The sequence below is a fragment of the Bison bison genome, unplaced genomic scaffold (genome assembly GCF_000754665.1).
Source record: "Bison bison bison isolate TAMUID 2011002044 unplaced genomic scaffold, Bison_UMD1.0 scf7180017864035, whole genome shotgun sequence".
NCBI lineage: Eukaryota > Metazoa > Chordata > Mammalia > Artiodactyla > Bovidae > Bison > Bison bison.
The window spans coordinates 7,657,608-7,678,451 of record NW_011494607.1 but is presented as its reverse complement, the minus strand read 5'-3'; positions in this window follow the sequence as shown (position 1 = coordinate 7,678,451).

Here is a 20,844-nt window from a genome sequence, read left to right as displayed (position 1 = left end):
CATTGAAACATGTAAAATATCATGTAAGAAACGAGTTGCCAGTCCAGGTTCGATGCACGATACTGGATGCTTGGGGCTAGTGCACTGGGACGACCCAGAGGGATGGTATGGGGAGGGAGGAGGGAGGAGGGTTCAGGATGAGGAACACATGTATACCTGTGGCGGATTCATTTTGATATTTGGCAAAACTAATACAATTATGTAAAGTTTAAAAATAAAATAAAATAATAAATAAAAATAAAATTTTATTAAAAAAAAGTCAATTCCAGAACCTCAAATCAGATACTTCCACACACATCATTACTCTACCACATGAAGATCTCCCCCCTCCACCCCCCCAACACACACCTTCAGGCACACAGACACAGATGTCACAACGAGGCAAGCATACAGGTCACACACAGAGCAGACACACATATATACTGATACAAACACACCACAAACTTATGCACATGTAGCCACATACACACCCACCCACACACATATCAACATCAGATACACACACATGGTTCTGTACACAATCACTTATCTGCCTAAGATAAGTGAAAGGGACTCAGCAGAATATTCCATTATTTTTCACTACTTTTTCCCCACTGCATACACTGAAAAAAGTTTGCAAGGAAGATTTGGACCTGATATTTCCGAACTCTTCACTCATATTGAATATTAAATAAAAACCATGGTACTACAAACAATAAATGCTGGAGAGGGTGTGGAGAAAAGGGAGCCCTCCAATACTTTTGGTGGGAATGTAAGTTGGTACAGCCATTATGGAGAACACTATGGAGATTCCTTAAAAAACTGAAAATAAAATTTCCATATGACCCAGCAATCCCACTCCTGGGCATATACCTGGATAAAACCATAATTCAGAAACAGATACATGCACCCCAATATTCATTTCAGCACTATTTACAATAGCCAGGACATGGAAATAACCTAAATGTCTATAAACAGAGGAATGGATAAAGAAGATGTGGTACATATAACACAGTGGAATATTACACAGCCATAAAAGGAACACAATTATGCCATTTGCAGTAATATGGATTAATTTAGAGATTGTCATACTGAGCAAATTAAGTTAGACACAGAAAGACAAATGTATGATATCACTTACATTGTGGAATCTTAAAAAAAGGATACAAATGAACTTATTTATAAAACGGAAGTAGAGTCATATGGATGTAGAAAACAAACTTATGGTTACCAAGGGATAACTTTAGGAGAGATAAGTTGGGAAATTGGGAAGGAAATATATACACTATTACATATAAAATAGATAACTAATAAGGACCTACTAGATAGCACAAGGAACTCTACTCAATAATCTGTAATGGCCTACTTGGGAAAAGAGTCTAAAAAAGAGTGGATATATGTTTGACTGATTCACTTTGCTGTATGCCTGAAACTAAAACAACATTGTAAATCAACTGTACTTTAATAAAAATTAATTACAAAAAGAAAAACGTCATGGAAAAACAAAACAAAAAAGTCGTGGTAAAATTAGAGGTCTTAGATTTTCAGTACATTTTAAATGAAACAAAAATGGAAAGAAATATTGTTTTATTTATATCTCAGCCTTTCTGCTTACCTCTCAGGCATATAATATCTCTTATATTTCTAGAGTGATTTAGAGTTTAAATAGTGCTTTCACACAAACAGTTTTATGTAATCCTCACAGTGAGGTATTGAGGTAGGTGTGCCTACAGGTGAAAAAACGAAGGCATCAGGGAGTTTTAGGGCCTGTCAAAGGGTCATAGCTAGGAAGAAGCAGCGCCATGATTCCAAACCAAATCAAAGGTATTTGTACTTTCTAAATGACTTTTCTGGTCTATATTTCTACCCCTGCCCCCAGGACTGTGCCATGAATCAGTGGATGACATTTCTGCACTTTGCATTGCCTAAAAGTCCAATCCTCTTTAATTTCTAGTCTCAGTTATTACCCACAAAACCTCACTGGCGTTAATTGCAGGAAAGCTCAAGTGCATAGACACAGTCCTGACACCATGGTGCCCAATCCCACAGCTGATTTATGATCAGATTGGCCTTGTAGGTTATAGGATGATTGATGCTGATCATATCAGGGGCATGGAAATGATCATTTGTCTATCAAAGCAACCAGTACACGAAAGAAACAGATTTTGGGGCTGCCAAAAAATTTTTTTTCAGGCTAGATAACAACTTTAACACTGTTCTCAACATTGACTAGCACATATTTGTACTTAGAATTATTTGTTTACACACAATGCACATGAAATTAGATGACACTGTGGAAATTAGAAAGCTGAATTCATTCATTTTGCTACTATGATTTATCCCACAATGGAAGAGAAGATCCTTCCTTCCTTCCTTTCTTTTGCATTAGCTAACTAACTTATTTACATTATCTTTCAGCAAGGATTTATACTCATGTGTACCTTCATTTAGGTGACTGATTCTAAAAGTTACAAACATCAGTTCTTCTATGTGTAAACCACACTACAGCCAATCACAAAGGTCAGACCATAACATGGGTTGTTTGGAAAAGCATTCCTTCCTGAAACAAATGACCAGGCAGTAACTGATAGAAGTTCCTGCTTGGCATTCACAGGCTTTCTCTCTACTAATTCTTACCATTTATCAAAATGCCAGCATGAAAGTCTACTTCTCCACTTAAATAATGAAGAATTCCCCAACCAGCACCAAATCAAAATGAAAACTGATTATCTTGCATTCATTTCCTGAGTTTCTTTCTAAACAGCTCTTTCTACTTTGTGAAGCTGGCCTCCCTTTTGGAATGGCTTTATTTAATAAGCTCATTGTGGTAAAGTCACCTACATTATAATCTTTCCAGCCAGTGAAATGATGGTGAGAACATTCATATTTATAGAGTATACTTAGATCAGGGGACTTCCTTGGCATCTCATTATACATCCAAATATTTGTTTGAATTTTAATATTTTGATAATTCAACTTGTGGCAACCATGCTCAATTAACAGAAATAGTGAAAAAATTAAAATATAGCATAATTTCCTATAGAATGCATAAATTTACTATTTGGTTAACACATACACACAACAGGAACCGCAAAAATCCCGGGAGATAGTCTGTTTGGAATGTTAATTTCAAATAATATTCTTAAGCATTATTTGCAGCTTCCTAATTGAGGATATAGAAGTAATGTGTTCTGAATTATGAATTATAGAAAAATGTTTAAATAATTATCATTATAACCATGTGATACTTAGCATGCAGAGAAATAGAAGACAGTGCAATATTTTTTGTAAAATGTTTGAATGAATCTGGATTGAGAACAGCTGTCCATGGTACTGATGGCCAGGAACTGACAACAGTGGAGCTAAGTGGGAAATGAGTTCATGATCAGAGATCAAAATACCACCTGTTCTCAATATGTGCATTTTCCAGAGGGTAAGGATTAGTAATAGACTCAGACCCTGGAGATCTTCATGCTACTTCCCATTGTGCCTTTAACGTAAACTAGCTCTAATATTTCAAAACCAAGACATAGAGAATGAATAAAATTGATGAGAGAAAAAAGATCTGCATCTTAGAGGCCAAAAGTCAACTGGTAGATTGCATTTCTACATTTTAATAGTCAGTTACTTCACAGCGAGTAGCCGTGGTCCTACACAGAAGAATCTTAGTTTTATTTTACCTCTATGTAACTGTATAATTTTCAGAAATTCACCTATGTCTCTGAATATGTTTCTTTACCAGTGAAATGGGATGACAATGACTATCTCTGCTTACTGAAACGAAGGCCCTCTGAGATCAGGGATTTTATCTGTTTTGTTCACTAATCTATTCAAGCAGTTAGACTAGCTTCTCAGAACATGGTAGGTGTTCAATAAATATTTGCTGAATAAATGAACCAGGGAGAAGGAATTTCTTTAGTATGGAGCTAAAAATTCCCTTGGATATCTCTAGATGCTAAGGAAGACATATGGTGAAAAGGCAGCTGGATACAAAACAAAACAAAACAAAACAAAAAACAAAAAAAAATGAAAGAGATGAAAATTTAAGAGAAATGTTAAGATGGACAAAGCAAAACTGGGTAAAAAAATACTACAAACTTTTGAGGTACACTCAAATATCAGCAACTGTCATGAGTAATCTTCTAACTAGTCCCCATTTCATTAATGTCTTCTATTAACAAGCTTTCCTCCACACCCCCATCTGATTTTCCCAGGTGGCTCAGTGGTAAATAATCTACCTGCCAATGCTGGAGATGTGAGCTCAATCCCTGGGTTGGGAAGATCCCCTGGAGGATTAAATGGCAACCCACTCAAGTATACTTGCCTGGGAAATCCCATGGAGAGAGGAGCCGGGCAGGCTACAGTCCATGGGGTCATAAAGAGTCAGACATGACTTAGCAACTAAGCAGCGACAACACCCCACCATTCGAGGTCATCACAGAGCACGAAGTTGAGCTTTCTGTGCTTTATAGCAAATTCCCACTAGCTACCTATTTTACACATGGTAGCATATATATATGTCAATCCTAATCTCCCAGTTCTTCCTCTTTCTCCTTTTTTCCCTGCGTCTACGTGTCCATTCTCTACATCTCTCTTCCTGTCAAGGAAATAGGTTCATCTGTACTGTTTTCTAGATTCCACATATACATGTTAATAAAGGAAAACATAAACGAGACAAAAAGACAACCCTCAGAATGGGAGAAAATACTTGCAAATGAAGCAATGGACAAAGGATTAATCTCCAAAACATACAAACAGCTCATGGAGCTCAATATCGAAAAAACGAACACTCAGTCAAAAAATGGATTGAAGACCTAAAGAGACAACTTTTCAAAGAAGACATACAGATGGCCAAAAGACACATGAAAAGATGTTCAACATCACTAATTATTAGATAAATGCAGATCAAAACTACTGAAGTATCACCTCACATCAGTCAGAATGGCCATCATCAAAAAGTCTACAAACAATAAGCTTTTATAGCATTTAATACTCTACTGCTGCTTTGTCATATAAACATAAACTGTTCAACACTTTGTTTTCCTTTGCACAAATGTGCTATTACCATTTGAAAATGGAGATATATCTTATATTTCTATTATTTACTTCAAAATGCCAGATACATATCTTTAGAATATTGTGGACCTCAAACACATGTTAGCTTGAGATAAAACTGATTGCTTGACTCTCTCCTAATGTGCACTAATCTTGAAAAACCATGAACAATTAAATCTTCCTCTACACAGGAGTTATTTCATGTTCTGGTTAGTTGGGGGCTCAGGGAGGGATACACTAGCAAAAAGCCATGTGCATTTGAACACTGTGGATCACAATAAGGGAGACAAGAGGGGGACCTGTTACAGGGATCAGCCTTGTCACACTGGTGCACCTGTTCACCTGGGCGGGTGCTCAGAGCCTGCCTGTGGGGATGTCGAGGCAGCAGGAAAGTATGAAGCTGTAAAACTTACAAAACACAGGTGAAGAGACTGAAGTTCAGAAGTCTGATTAAGGCCTAATAGCCAACAAGTGATGTCACTGCTGTTTGAACTCAGGCAGGCTGACTTCAAAGTCCTCAGTTACTAGGCTCACCCACCTCCCAAGAAATAATCCTAGAAGAATAACAGGAAGCTTCCTGTATTGTTGGGCTTTCCAGGTAGCCTAAGTGGCTTCATCTTATCCACTGTCCAGACATCAGGCCCACTTACACTAAGGTGTATCTGAATGAAATACCAAAAAAATGTCAAGAGAGGCTAAAGACATGAAGATGATGGGCATTTACTGTTTAGAAGGGAGATTTCTTACTCTCTGGCAGAACCTTTGAGAGCAAGGTGTACCATTCCACTAGAAGAAAAAGGATAGGAGAAAAGGAAACCTAAGAAATGGGTGGTAAGGGAAAAAAAAACCCAGGAAATTAAAAGGCAAAAGAGTGGATTTAGGGGGGAAAATGCTAAAGAGTAAAGGCGGTGACCAAAAACAATGGCAGTGAGGGAATGAGATGAATGTGACGGCAAAAGAAAAGAAACAGCAGCTAAAACATGGAAGTTCTCAAAGCCTCCAGCCGTGTCAGACTCTCTTGAGGGTATCACAGAGCCAAAAGGGGTGAGTCCCTGTCAACAGAACAAGAGCAACAATCCAGCAGGGCAGCCTAGTAGAACTCTTTGGTTAAGTTTAGAAGTGTTCAGTGTTTGTACTGCCCAGTAGATGACACTAGCCACAGGTGGCTGCTGAACAATAAAATTGCGGTCAGTGCAAATAAATGAGTGAATTTCAAGTGTGATTAATTTAAATAACCACATGTGGCTAGTGATTGTCATTTTGGGTAGCAAAGCCTAGTACTTTCAGGTGACAAAAGAACTTTAGGGACTTCTCTAAAAAGTACATTTTATACCTGTACCCCTCACGCTTTCTAGAGAGTATTATATATTAACCACCACCACCCCCCGCTTACTCCTCAATCTTTCTAGAGATGTTGATGGCATAGAAAAATAAATGAATGTCCAAAGCTTGATCCTGAGTAATCAAAAAAGTCTATGACATATTTCATCTGCTAAGTGTTATGAGATAAATTATGCCCCCTCCATTTGTATGTATGTTGAAACTCTAGTCCCCCAGGATCTCAGAATGTAGCTGTACTTGGACAAAGAGTCTTTAAACAGGTGATTAAGTTAAAGGAGGCTGTTGATGTGGACTTAATCCAAGCTGACTGGTGTCTTTATATATGACACACAAAAAGACACCCAGGGATGTGCACACAGAGAGAAAAGGCCATGTGAGGAGGAAAAGGTGGATGTCTGCAAGCCAGAGAGAGGCCTCAGAAGAAACCAAGCCTGCTGACACTTTGATCTTGGGCTTCTAGATTCCAAAACTGTGAGAAAATAAATTTCTGTTGTTTAAGCCACCCAGTTTTTGGTATTTTGTTATGACAGTCATAGAAAAATATTCCACTTTACATATTAAACCAAGGCATTAAAAACAAGTATAACACATTTTTAAAAGTTCAGTGTGGTTTAAGAAAAACTTTTAGGGTCTAATGATTTATCCTCTGTTTATTTATAAAACCTTATTTCTTGATCAATCCCTTAAAGCTGAGAACGCACTGATGCATAAGGCTCAGAATCTTGTAGCGAAACATTCAAAGGAGGAAACAAATTATAAACTACAATTATCCACTGCTAAGAAGTACTTTATATGCTATTCAATTTAAATTCTAAAAGCCATATTAATGACAGTTAAATGGTAGTTCCCTATGCAGGATGACAGGCTTTAAAAATGTGACTCTTCCATGCAAGATTGAAGGGAGATTTCTGGTCACTGGGCCCTGGTTTGGTTCTGTGAAGGTCAGCATTCTTAAGCAGGGAATTTGCATTAGTGTCTGGGCGTGACAAGAGCTGCATGAATTACCTATTGCAATGGCCAGCTCTTTCAATGATCCCTGCTGGCAGATATGGTGAGTATGGAGAAAAGAAAAGGAATCTCTCTCTCTCCATTTTTCTTGTCAGCAAAACATGTTGTCATGTTTTACCCCATGCTTTTTTTCTTGAGATGAATGTTGTCTTCATAAACATTTTGTTCTTTTGTCTTGTTTTGTTTTGGTGATATGCTCCAACCTATTGCATGGTTGCTAGGCATGGCCTGACCTATAACAATACTTTGAAACCTGCAGTTCTCAAGACATTATAACAAGATGCACTATTCTGTTGAAATGTAAGGAGGCTCCATGGCAGATCTAAAGTTCCATCTTTTAATAGAAATTCTCTATCAGTTGGAATAAATGCTGCGTATTTGGCAGCAAATTTAAACATTCATTTATAGAGACTCTGAGATCTTAACAAAAAGCCATTTCCCCCTTCTATCATATTAACTGATATACATCTCTAATTACGAGGATTTTTTTTTTTTTCAAGAAAACCCTCATTTGGAATCAATGTTAAAACTGGCTCTTCTCCAAGATGAAATCATGAAGTTGGCAAAATCGTTTTTTCCTGGTCCCCTGCGTCTCCTGTGTTATTGTTCACAGTGTGGAATCAGTTCATTTGTCCAGTTCCCCAGTGCTTTGAACCTTTGGTTGCTCTTTTTTGCATTAAGATTTATTTATAAGATATACTTTTCCCTCTAGGCTCTGAGAATTTCTAGTTAATAAACAACTCTTGCTAATGTATTAATGGGTTAGGTTGGGTTTTCAGCTTTCTAGGCCTCATCTTTGTTATCACAATCTTCTGCTAACAATAGTGCAAGTGAAATAAGAGATATGGTTGGAGATCATCTGACTGCATGGGAGATGGGGGAGGGAGCAAGATTCCCTCACAGATGGAGCTCCTGTTTCCTCTGAAATTTTATTTCTTTCTTATTTTTTTAATGATTTTTAAAATTTGGACCGTTTTTTTAAAAGTCTTTATTGAATTTGTTATAATAGTGTTTCTATTGTATGTTTTGCTTTATTGGCCCCAAGGCATGTGGGGTCTTAGCTCCCCTACCAGACATCCAACCCACACCCCCTGCACTGAAAGGCAAAGTCTTAACCACTGGACATCCAGGGAAGTTCTGAATTTTCCTTATAAAGCTTTCTACTATTCCTATCTCTTTGAAACCTTTGCTTCAATCAGTAGGTACTTCATTTGGGGGACTTATCATTGGACAAGAAGGCTCCCACTTTGGAGTACAAAGGAAAGCTACTGAAATATGAGCTTTTCAGGCACTATTTTGTAAGTCTGATTTGTCTCTCAGAACCAGTAGAAACATCTGAACCAAATAGACCCAATTCTAATTTTCAGAATGGGGATCAAAAACATAGTTGGGCCATTCAAAACATCTCTACCAATCAGGATGGGCTAAGGTATGCTTCCATAATAAGCAATCTAAAATCCTAATGATTTGTAGTAATAAACTTTGTCTCTTCTGTCTATATCCATCACAAATGGTCTAGGAACTACACTCCAAATCTCCTCCACCCAGGATCTAGGCCAAAAATGCAGCCCAGTATCAAGTGTTGTCACAGTTTCCATTGTTTCCCCATCTATTTGTCATGAAGTGATGGGACCAGATGCCATGATCTTAAGTTTTCTGAGTGTTGAGTTTTAAGCCTTTTTTTTTCACTCTCCTCTTTCACTTTCACCAAGAGGCTCTTTAGTTCTTCTTCACTTTCTGCCATAAGGGTGGTGTCATCTGCATATCTGAGGTTACTGGTATTTCCCCCAGCAATCTTGATCCCAGCTTGTGCTTCATCCAGCCCAAAATTTCATATGATATACTCTGCATATAAGTTAAATAAGCAGGATGACAACATACAACCTTGATGTACTTTCCTGATTTGGAACCAGTCTGTTGTTCCATGTCCAATTCTAATTGCAGCTTCTTGACCTGCATACAGATTTCTCAGGAGGCAGGTAAGGTGGTCTGATAGTCCCATCTCTTGAAGAATTTTCCACAATTTGTTGTGATCAACACAGTCAAAGGCTTTGGCGTAGTCAATAGAGCAGAAATAGATGTTTTTCTGGAACTCTTTTGCTTTTTCTGTGATCAAATGGATGCTGGCAATTTGATCTCTGGTTCCTCTCCTTTTCTAAATCCAGTTTGAACATCTGGAAGTTCACAGTTCACATACTATTGAAGCCTGGCTTGGAGAATTTTGAGCATTACTTTGCTAGTGTGTGAGATGAGTGCAATTGTGTGATAGTTTGAACATTTTTGGCATTGCCTTTCTTTGGGATTGGAATGAAAACTGACATTTTCCAGTCCTATGGCCACTGTTGAGTTTTCCAAATTTGCTGGCATATTGAGTGCAGCACTGTCACAGCATCATCTTTCAGGATATGGAATAGCTCCACTGGAATTCCATCACCTCCACTAGCTTTGCTCATAATGATGCTTCCTAAGGCCCACTTGACTTTGCATTCCAGGATGTCTGGCTCTAGGTGAGTGATCACACCAATATGGTTATCTGTGTCATGAAGATCTTTTTTGCATAGTTCTGTGTATACTTGTCACCTCTTCTTAATATCTTCTGCTTCTGTTAGGTCCATACCATTTCTTTCCTTTATTGAGCCCATCTTTTCATGAAATGTTCCCTTGGTATCACTAATTTTCTTGAAGAGATCTCTAGCATTTCCCATTCTATTGTTTTCCTCTATTTCTTTGCACTGATAACTGAGGAAGACTTTCTTATCTCTCCTTGCTATTCTTTGGAACCCTGCATTCAAATGGGTATATCTTTCCTTTTCTCCTTTGCCTTTCACTTCTTTTCTTTTCTCAGCTATTTATAAGGCCTCCTCAGATGGCCATTTTGCCTTTTTGGATTTCTTTTTCTTGGAGATGGTGTTGATCCCTACCTCCTGTACAGTGTCACAAACCTCCATCCATAATTCTTCAGGTACTCTATCAGATCTAATTGCTTGAATCTATTTGTTACTTCCACTGTATAGTCCTAAGGGATTTGATTTAGGTCATACCTGAATGGTCTAGTGGTTTTCCCTACTTTCTCTGTTTAAGTCTGAATTTGGCAATAAGGAGTTCATGATCTGAGCCACAGTCAATCCCCAGTCTTGTTTTTGCTGAATGTATAGAGCTTCTCCATCTTTGGCTGCAAAGAATATAATCAATCTGATTTTGGTATTGACCATCTGGTGATGTCCATGTGCAGAGTCTTCTGTTGTGTTGTTGGAAGAGGGTGTTTGCTATGACCAGTGCATTCTCTTGGCAAAACTCTGTTAGCCTTTGTTCTGCTTCATTTTCTACTCCAAGGCCAAATTTGCCTGTTACTCTAGGTGCTTTTTGACTTCCTACTTTTGCATTCTAGTCCCCTATAAGGAAAAGGACATCTTTTTTGGGTGTTAATTCTAGAAGGCCTTGTAGGTCTTCAAAGAACTGTTCAACTTCAGCTTCTTCTGTATTACTGGTTGGAGTATAGACTTGGATCACTGTGATATTGAATGGTTTGCCTTGGAAATGAACAGAGATCATTCTGTCATTTTTGAGATTGCACCAAAGTACTGCACTTTGGACTTTTTTGTTGACTATGATGGATACTCCATTTCTTCCAAGGGATTCTTGCCCACAGTAGTAGATATAATGGTTATCTGAGTTAAATTCGTCCATTCCAGTCCCTTTTAATTCACTGATTCCTAAAATGTCGATGTTCACTCTTGCTATCTCCTGTTTGACAACTTCTAATTTACCTTGATTCATGGACCTAATATTCCAGGTTCCTATGCAATATTGTTCTTTACAACATTGGACTTTACTTCCATCACCAGTCACATCCACAACTGGGTATTGTTTTTGCTTTAGCTCTGTCTCTTCATTCTTTCTGGAGTTATTTCTTCACTGATCTCTAGTAACATATTGGGTACTTACCGACCTGGGGAGTACATCCTTCAGTGTCATATCTTTTTGTCTTTTCATACTGTTCATGGGGTTCTCAAGGCAAGAATACTGAAGTGGTTTGTTATTACCTTCTCTAGGTGGACCAAATTTTGTCAGAACTTTCCAAAACCACTGCAGATGGTGACTACTGCTGTGAAATTAAAAGATGCTTGCTCCTTGGAAGAAAAGCTATGACCAATCTAGATAGCATATTAAAAAGCAGAGGCATTATTTTGCCAACAAAGGTCCGTCTAGTCAAAGCTATACTTTTTTTCAGTAGTCATGTTTGGATATGAGTTGGATTATGAAGAAAGCTGAGCACCAAAGAATTGATGCTTTTGAACTGTGGTGCTGGAGAAGACTCTTGAGAGTCCCTTGGACTACAAGGAGATCCAACCAGTCCATCCTAAAGGAGATCAGTCTTGAACATTCATTGGAAGGACTGATGCTGAAGCTGAAACTCCAATACTTTGGCCACCTGATGCAAAGAACTGACTCATTGGAAAAGACCTTAATGCTTGGAGAGATTGAAGGCAGGAGGAGAAGGGAACGACAAAGAATGAGATGGTTGGATGGCAACACTGACTTGATAGACACGAGTTTGAGCAAGATTTGGGAGGTGGTGATGGACAGGAAAGCCTGGCTTGCTGCAGTCCATGGGGTTGCAGAGAGTTGGACATGACTGAGCGACTGAACTGAACTGATCAAGTTTTTCCAACTACCATGCCAGCAGTAAAAGAGTCCTCTGGAATATCTCACACCAGCCTTGCAATGTTTAGCCCAGAAGTGACACACATTACTTTTGCTCATGACTCACTGGCCAAAACTAATCACAGGCTCACCCCGCCACATGGGCCTCGGAAATATCATTCCCATTTTCTTGTGTCTAAAAGAGAGAAAAGTGACATATTTGGCCAATGGCATAAACGAAATAGTAAGAACTCTTCTTCTGTGAACATTTACAAGGACAAAACATTAACTGAAATTAGCTAGGTATATATGAGATGTGTATAAATACCTGTATTCATATTATTAAATAATTAAGTTAGTCATGAACAAATGCATGCTGCTAAGTCGCTTCAGTCATGTCTGACTCTGTGCGACCCCATAGACGGCAGCCCACCAGGCTCCCCCATCCCTGGGATTCTCCAGGCAAGAACACTGGAGTGGGTTGCCATTTCCTTCTCCAATGCATGAAAGTGAAAAGTGAAAGTGAAGTTGCTCAGTCGGGTCCGACTCTTCGCGACCCCATGGACTGCAGCCTACCAGGCTCCTCCGTCCATGGGATTTTCCAGGCAAGAGTACTGGAGTGGGGTGCCATTGCCTTCTCCGGAACAAATGCATAGTAAATTATAAGTTTACTCTTATTGTAAGAAATAACTCTAACAAACAGCAACCCAAGGAGCCTCTCTTCCCCAGGCCTGGTTTAGATAGTCTTGTTTTGTTGTCCTGCTTTGGTATTCTGGAGTACCATGTCACGCTGGCAGCTTTTATCAGAGCTGATACATTCATTCCAAAATGTCCCCAATTTCTACATCCAAATGGGAAAACATTAATTTTTAATGCATATGTAATGTTTGCTCTTAATTATGTGGATTTAATTAAGTGAATTTGCATTATTTCCCTTTTTAGTTTACACAATAAAACTTTGTGAGTCATAGGAAATGTGTGGGGGGGAATTCTTCAACATGAATATGTTTTGTTTTCCCCATCTGTGAAAATCTTCTGCAAAAGAAGTGATAAATACATCAGGCTGAACTGTATGAGGTAGCCATTTTTACAGGTCAAATGGTTGAATATTATCAATTTTGTATGTTTCAAGCTAATAAATACCTCTATAGATTAGAAAAATATTTTCAAAGTTAAATATTGCTTTTAGAGTCTCTCCCTTTTAATTATAATATTTGGGAGAGTCAATAGAGTGAACCTTGAATTGAAATAGTCCTATACTTTAGTCAAGTCTCACCTTTTCTTAGATATGGGGCCTTAAGAAGACTCTCTGATTTTTAATTTTCCTGTAGCCATAAAAATAATACTAAACCAGAAAAAAATCCCAGCACAAGGGGACATTGTGTGGATAGAATGTGACTGTGCATGTAAGACCCATAGTATTGTCCCTGGCAGCTATCAATTACTCTCATATGGTAGGTTTATACTTATTTACTTATTACTGAATTACTGTTGACTGACACAAAACCATAGTAAAAATTGCCTGTCTATGACCAAATTCTGCCTAGCTAGAATTTTCCTGATCAAATTTTCCATGTCCTCTCTGTGTGTGTTGCAAAGGCATCTGCTCCTACCAGAATGGTCACCTCCATTCAAGGAGAGTAGATGCACAGACATGCCCTCCCAGGTTTCCTCACAGCCTCCACACCACAGCAAGTGCCTTTGACTTCACCTAAAGGAAGGAAGAACCTAAAATGAGGCTAGGGAAGAATGTAGGGACACTTACATTTTCATAGCAACCCAAAGCTGCCCAGGAGAGACTGGGCAAAGGCAAACAGAAATGCAAGGTCCTATTAGAACAGAGGGTAACTTGATTTTCCCTGCTTGTGTTTGAATACGCATCTTTTTGATCCCTCTTTTGGAGGTCCTGATTCGGGAATGAGCTAAAGGGATTTCTCGTTCCCTCTGTTTCTCTTCTATAAGCAACAACTTGTATAGAATGAGTCCACTGACGAGCAGATGAGACAACCATGTGGACTCCTGATCACCAGGAGTATCTAGTATCTGGATACCCCATTCATTTCTCCCTCCCATCACCAAATACACATTAGGTAAGAATCCAATGTTCTTACAAGTAAAGTTCATTCTTGTATAGATAGGCATTCAGTAAACTGAGAAAGAACTCTAAGAGAATTTGAAATAAACATTAATAGTAAGAAATCATTACGACAATTTGATTTGCTCTACTGTAATAGGTGACTTGAGACAACACACAGAGTTGGTGGAATATCCATTCTAATTTTGTCTATCCTAATGATGTTTCTTCAAAATAAAAACTTGTAGCTACATGATGTGAAATAAATAGGATGTATCCTCAATACCTATTTAAGATATTGCATTTCTTATAATTAGAAACATATGACACACAGAGGGGGGATTATTTTCAAATTCTCAAATTTATCAAGAATATTTACAAATCCTTATATCAATTTATTTTTCATGTACTTAATTCCTGTCTTATAGAAGTTAAATGTGCTATGTGAATAAGGTCTCAGTCTTTAAAACACCCTCCTGAGATTGGAAAGGTTTTGATCTATAATTTTATATGACATCAAAGTCATTTTTCTAACTCTGTTAGAAAAAGAATTAACTAAAAGTCAATAATCTTACATCCTCTATAATGAATATTTATGAGAACTTTTTGACACTTCATAGAATGTCATGGAAAATTAATAGTCAATAGAAATTGATCAATGCTATAGAAGTTGATGATAAAGTTTGCTTTATGCACAAGAACCAGCTTTGTCTCTGCACACTCAGAATCACTAAGATGCCTCTCTCCTACCTGGGCTGGGCTTCTTGGCTCCACTCAGGCACTTCCAGTCAGACTGGAGGCCATACCAGAGGTCTGTAAGGCCCTGTGTAATCAGCACTCCATTGTGTTTGGTAAAGCCTAACCTCCCACCTGGAGGAGGCTGGAGTGGATATAAATAATTGAATGCTAAACCCTAGAAAGCCAGTCCTGGGATAGTAACTTTTCCAGCACAATGAGCTTCATCATAAGAGAGGGGACGTCACAAGCTATATTCTTCTTCAGGATTCCTCCACTGCATCATAGTGAGGGAGTTAGATGGATCACGGGATCTTCTCTCCTGTTCGTTCAGTACAAGGCATTGTCTCTCTGCCAGCTTCCCTGTGGGAGCCCAATAAATATTAATTGAATGAATGAATGAACTGACATGAAGTATGGGGTGGGTGATGCTGAAAGACTTGCCTTGCAATGGTCATATGGCCCTACTGGCACACAAATAATAGAATTTCTGGAGGGTATTACTTTTCCTAGCTGGTGGCCAAGACAATGGCTTTGACAGTGCTCCTCAATGTGAAAAGATGAAAGTATGTTCTCTGCCAATGTTTGTTCTCTTTTGGCATTAAACAGAGCTACAAAATTGGCTCAGTCACATAGCATTTTGGGTAGAAAAGTTAAGAGAATGACAGGTACATTCTACCATTTAGTTGTAAAATTTCAAGAACTCTCTAAGAATCTGAACTATTAAATAGTGACGTTTTTAGTGACTTGGCTCTATTGTATCTTTCCAAAGCATTCCATTTGCAAAAGCAACAGTTGTACTTATTTTCCTATTCATATTTTGTTGGACTGTGTAGTGTTTGTTTTAATTACTTTATTATAATAATAAGCATAATTGGCATAAATAAATTTGGGAAATGAACATAACTAACACCTGATCAATAACTAAACAACAGAAACTCAATACATGAGAACAGAAGTGCATAAGAGTGTGAGAGGCTAGCTGAAGTCACTTCAGAGTGCTGAAGACCTCAGTTAATACATTTTAAGAGGGAATAAGAGGGTCTATCAATCTAACTGATCAGTTAAATAGAAGTGGATTAAGACAGTTTCCACTGTCCCAGCTTCAGCAGTGGCTCTCACCCCTCCTGTATCCACTTACATTCCTTTTTGACTCTTTGTACCTCTCTGCTTCTTTATCTACAGAACCTGGTATATGATAGTTGCTAAATAAATATATAATGGATGTTGGCAATCATAGGCTGTAAACTATGATCCTTGGATACTTGATGCTTCTGTGATTTTCCTTCCTCACTATTGCTTCACCTGAAGCTCTTTGGATTGTTTAGTGCAGCACAATATTAGGAATGTAATTAAAATTCATCTGTGACATATGGGTGCATGGCTATAACTTTAGGTGATACAGAATTTTTAAGAATTAGCGGCATTAGAAGTTTCTTTTCTCTCTGTTAAATAAGCCAAGCCCTCTAGCTTTCCTTGCTGGCCTTAATTTTCTGTACTTTCATCATCCTTCTAATGGCAAACTATGATTTAAGTTAACAAAACCCAGGAATAAATACAGCATCTGAAAGAATACCTAGTTCAGACAATAACTAAAATGACCTCTTTATGCTTATTGACAAGATTTCTCATATATTTCAGTCAGTATTATATTTGTTTGGTTTTATATATTCCTTCAACTGCTATGTTAAGCAAATCTAAGTGATGGTGCATTCAATATGCAATTTTATTTTTTAGGTACATTAAGTGGAGTTAATTCTAGCTTGCCTGAGAATGGAAACTTGGTCAAGAACCCTGGCTTTGTACTCATTCTTAAGTGTTAGACAGCTCTAGAGTCATCTAAGTCCCCAAACAAAGTTAATCGAAAAGTTACAATGTCCAGTCTGAGATAGTATTCAAACCACTAAGCTTAATTTAGCATTAAACTGGAAATATTTTCTACTTCTCTAGCTTGGAACTGCTTGATGCTGGAAGCCTGCAGTGTAGAGGGAGGGGCAGGATAGGATTTTTTTCATTTTTCCACATTGGAATTCTCCTTCCCTCATTCTTACTTCCTAATCCTTCTAGGAAGAGAAGTAGGGAGGAGATGAGTGGTGGGAGAATAGAAAATGTCCGTGTCACACTGGTACTGTTGTAAGCTGGCTTCATGTCTGAGTTTTGCTGATGAGAAAAGCCAACTCTGTGTCAAGAGATGCTTCCATAGTCTTTTCAGAGGTTCCCTGACTGACCTCCCTGATTACATTTTTTGTCACATGGTGGTTGGAACTCTATTTCAGGCTGTCACTTGCAATTCCTCTTACAACCCTAAAATTCTGAATTCACCTCCAGTTTGTTACTGGGAGTGTCCCTCTGCGTGGCCCTTTTGGACAGGACATAAGACGACCCCACATTAATTCTGTGTCTTACGTGACTCATATATAATCCGCAGGAAACTCTGACGTATCTTTCAGCTCAGAAAACTCTGGAAGTTCAGGCTGCTCCTGGTATTGACACAGGGATACCTTAACTTTCTTACGCGTTGGTCTTTGTGTTTCCCAACTTCAAACACATTTCAAAACTCTCCAGGTCACTCCATAAGAGCCTCTTCTACAAAGCTTGAGATGGTAGAGCAAGAGCCCACTATCTCTCGTAGGGAACAGAGTGATATAACATCTCTCTCAAAGAAATGTCATCACCAAATTTTCTCTCCTTTTCAGGTACTTTCTCTGTTTATGTCTCTCATTTGGTTGAGCGTTCTATAAGGCATAGTAGTTCTTTATCATCTCCTTCATAAATTTCGCAGAAGAGAGTTTGTTCCATATGCATTCTGGCTTTCTATTGGCATTTCACTCAAAACTGAGACAAAAGGAGTCCCACCCGTTAAAAAGCATTGCTGTACTCTGCTCCTGGTTCAGATCAAAGCTGATTAACACCTACAAACAAATGAAGAAATGGAGGTCAAAAAGTGCATAAGAAATATATGACAAGTCAAAGGACAGCCAGAATCTAAACAGTCCTCTAGTAGTCAATTTTATTTGATTCATAAAATATTTCTCCTACAAAAATCCCACCAACCTTTGAAAGATCCTTGAAACTGGCAAGGGGAATTATTAGTTGTTGTTACAAATGAAAACTGTAGCTCCAAAGAGAGCCATACTAAAGTTTAGAGGTGGCTCTTAGTTAGAGATTCTTGTGCCCTCAAGGGCTGGATTTACCTTCTGGGTAGTTACACTCTTCTTAGCTTGATTCCTCACTCAGAACCTTGGAATATCTCTTTATCAGGAGGCCCAACAGTTTAACACATCAATTCTCTCCTTGCCCTCTGGAATCACACCCAGAAACTTATACATAGGTACGTTGGCACATTTGGTAACAAAAGAGTTTATTTAAGAGAAAGGAAAAGCAATGCAAATCAAGTATTCAACCCCAGAGAGATCATAGCAGTCCCCAATCCTACAAAACTCAAAACAGAAATTCCCCAAATGTCATTTTCAATTTTTGGATAAGGAACCTTTTCCTACTGGGACCTACTGTCACCTCTGCTGTGCTCTGTTGGCATGAGCTACTGCCATGTGCTGGCTTGTTTGCCTCCTTTTGGCAAAATTATTCCCATATTGTCTACCCCTGCCCCCCACACGTGCCCCTAAAAAGATGCTCTGGCCCACTCGCCTTCCTCTTTCAGAGACTGATCTCATGTGGAACTAATTATTGGCTTGCTCCTCTTGATCCAGTGACTTTTACTGTGCACCTGTTCTGGGGAAGGCATTGAACTAGAGAGGACTCTTCCGGTTGCAAATGATAGAAAGTCCATTTGAACTAGCTAGGTAAGAGGGTAAATTTACCGACCAAGGATCCAGGATAGGAAGGGGTATAACTAGTGAAGCAGGAGCCAGGGACATATTCCACTAGAACTCTATCCCTCTGCCCCTTTATCCCTGTCTCTCAGGCTTCATTCTCTCCATCTGAACACTTTCTTCTTCCATGTACTGGGAGATACAATCAGTGCCAGGATCACACCCTCACAGATTTCCAGAGAGGAAGGGCTCCCTCCTCTCTCAAGTCTAGGGGTGAACAGAGAGATCTGGAGAATAATTTTGGCTTACAAAGTATGAGCTCATCTCCTGAGACCTGGGAGGGAGGATCAGGGCAACTCCTGCTGTGAGAAAGGGAAACGATGTGGGACAGTGCTTTCAGGAAGATGGAGATGAGCCAGGTGTTTCAAACAACAGATGTCCACCAAAGGAATGATGCCAGCATGACATTAATGAGAGGGAAACCTAACATTCTCTCTTTGGTAGTAATTACAAGCAACACTCGTTTACCAAACTTCTGCTTTTACACCATGCTGCCAAGAGGAAGAACTCTTCACTTGAGGCCATCTGCCACCTGGGTAGTAGAGGTCCATGCCCAGAGGAAAAAAAATTATATCATGTAACTAAATCTGGACTTGGTTCCGCTTGCTCATCTACTGACACCAAGTTGGGGTGAAGGAAAGTATAACATTTACTGCAGTTGCCAAGCAAAGAGAACAGGCAGCTCATGCTCAAAAGACCAGAACTCCTCCATGGCTTTCAGGGAAGGGCTTTCAAAGGCAGTGGGAGAGAGGGGGCTGTAGTGTGTGTGATCGGTGTGTGCAATTCTCATATTGATTGGTATTAAGGTGAAGTTTCAAGCTGATCACCAATCTTCGGGTTTTAACCAGTCTAGGGTCTACATGTTTGCAATCAACAGTTTTCATCTGGTGGGGTTCTGCTTCCTGTAAAAACAACTTAGGAATGTGTGTGAGACCTTTGTCTATAACTTTAGGTAACTGGGAGTTAGATGAATCTGCAATGCGACTGGTTTATTGACTAAATTATTACCTGTTTCTCAGCCCAATATCTATTCTTTGTTTCTATATCTTCTCATTTCCTACTCATTAACTCTTGAGCTAGCCTTTGGAGACTCAAGGGAGGCCTGGGGGCCTAAAATAAAAGCCTTTTATTTCAAAAAATGGGGACTCAGGGGCTTGGGTATGGTTTCAATTCAGAACTCCTTATATCTTCCTTGGAAAGACTAAGGAATGTTGGGTAAAGAGTTATAGTTCAACTCAAAGCATTTCTGGGATCTCAATATTCTGCTAATACTCAATTTTATTTGACTTATCAGATGTATACTCTATCAAAATCCTGCTAACCTTTGAAGAGTCCTTGAAAATGGCAGAGAGAAAAAAACTAGCTGTTGACAGAAATACAGATCTTCATTAAGCTATATTAAATGTTAGTGGTGGCTCTGTGTTAGAGATATGTTGCTACATTAGTTCTATTAGTTCTCATGTCTTCTACATGGGGAGTTTAGATCTTACTCTGGTCCTGGGCTCTGGTCTCCCCCTCCTCTGGCCTCAGGACAAGTAGGGCATGCCCTAAGAACACAGTCTGGTTTAATCGGAGAGTCCCAAGCCTCTGATTATTCCTCACTGTGTACCTTGGTGGGCTTGTGACATACTGTATATTTTAAGCAAGTTACAAAATCATAATTATCTAATTTCATATTTACAATTTTAAAAATGAAACACAGTTTCCTTAAGGGAAAAGTCATTGTCATTATCAATTATAGATTACACAGTTAATGCATTCAACTATTTCCTCTTAGAATTCATTTTCTTCTTCCTGGGGTATATCGTCTAGTAATTCTTAAGAAAAGATTTATGAACACTATGCTTTCTGAGGACTTATACATCCAAAAATGTTTTATCCACCCTCAATTATGAGTGACAGTTTCATTGTATGTAAAAGCAGAGACTCAAGGCTATTTCCCCTAAGCTCTTTGAAGATGGTGCTCCAGTATATGCTCCGTGATGCTGCTGCTGAGGATGGTGTCAGTATGATTCTCTTTTCTTGGTGGGTATTCTCATGTTTTTCTGAGTTCTAACTTTTAGGGCTCTCGTTTAGCCTTGATACAACTTTGAAATGTCTTGAGCTGGGTTTTGTCGCCATTGTTGCTACTGTCTATGTTTGGTTGTTTTTTTTTTTTTTTTTTTCTTTGCAGGG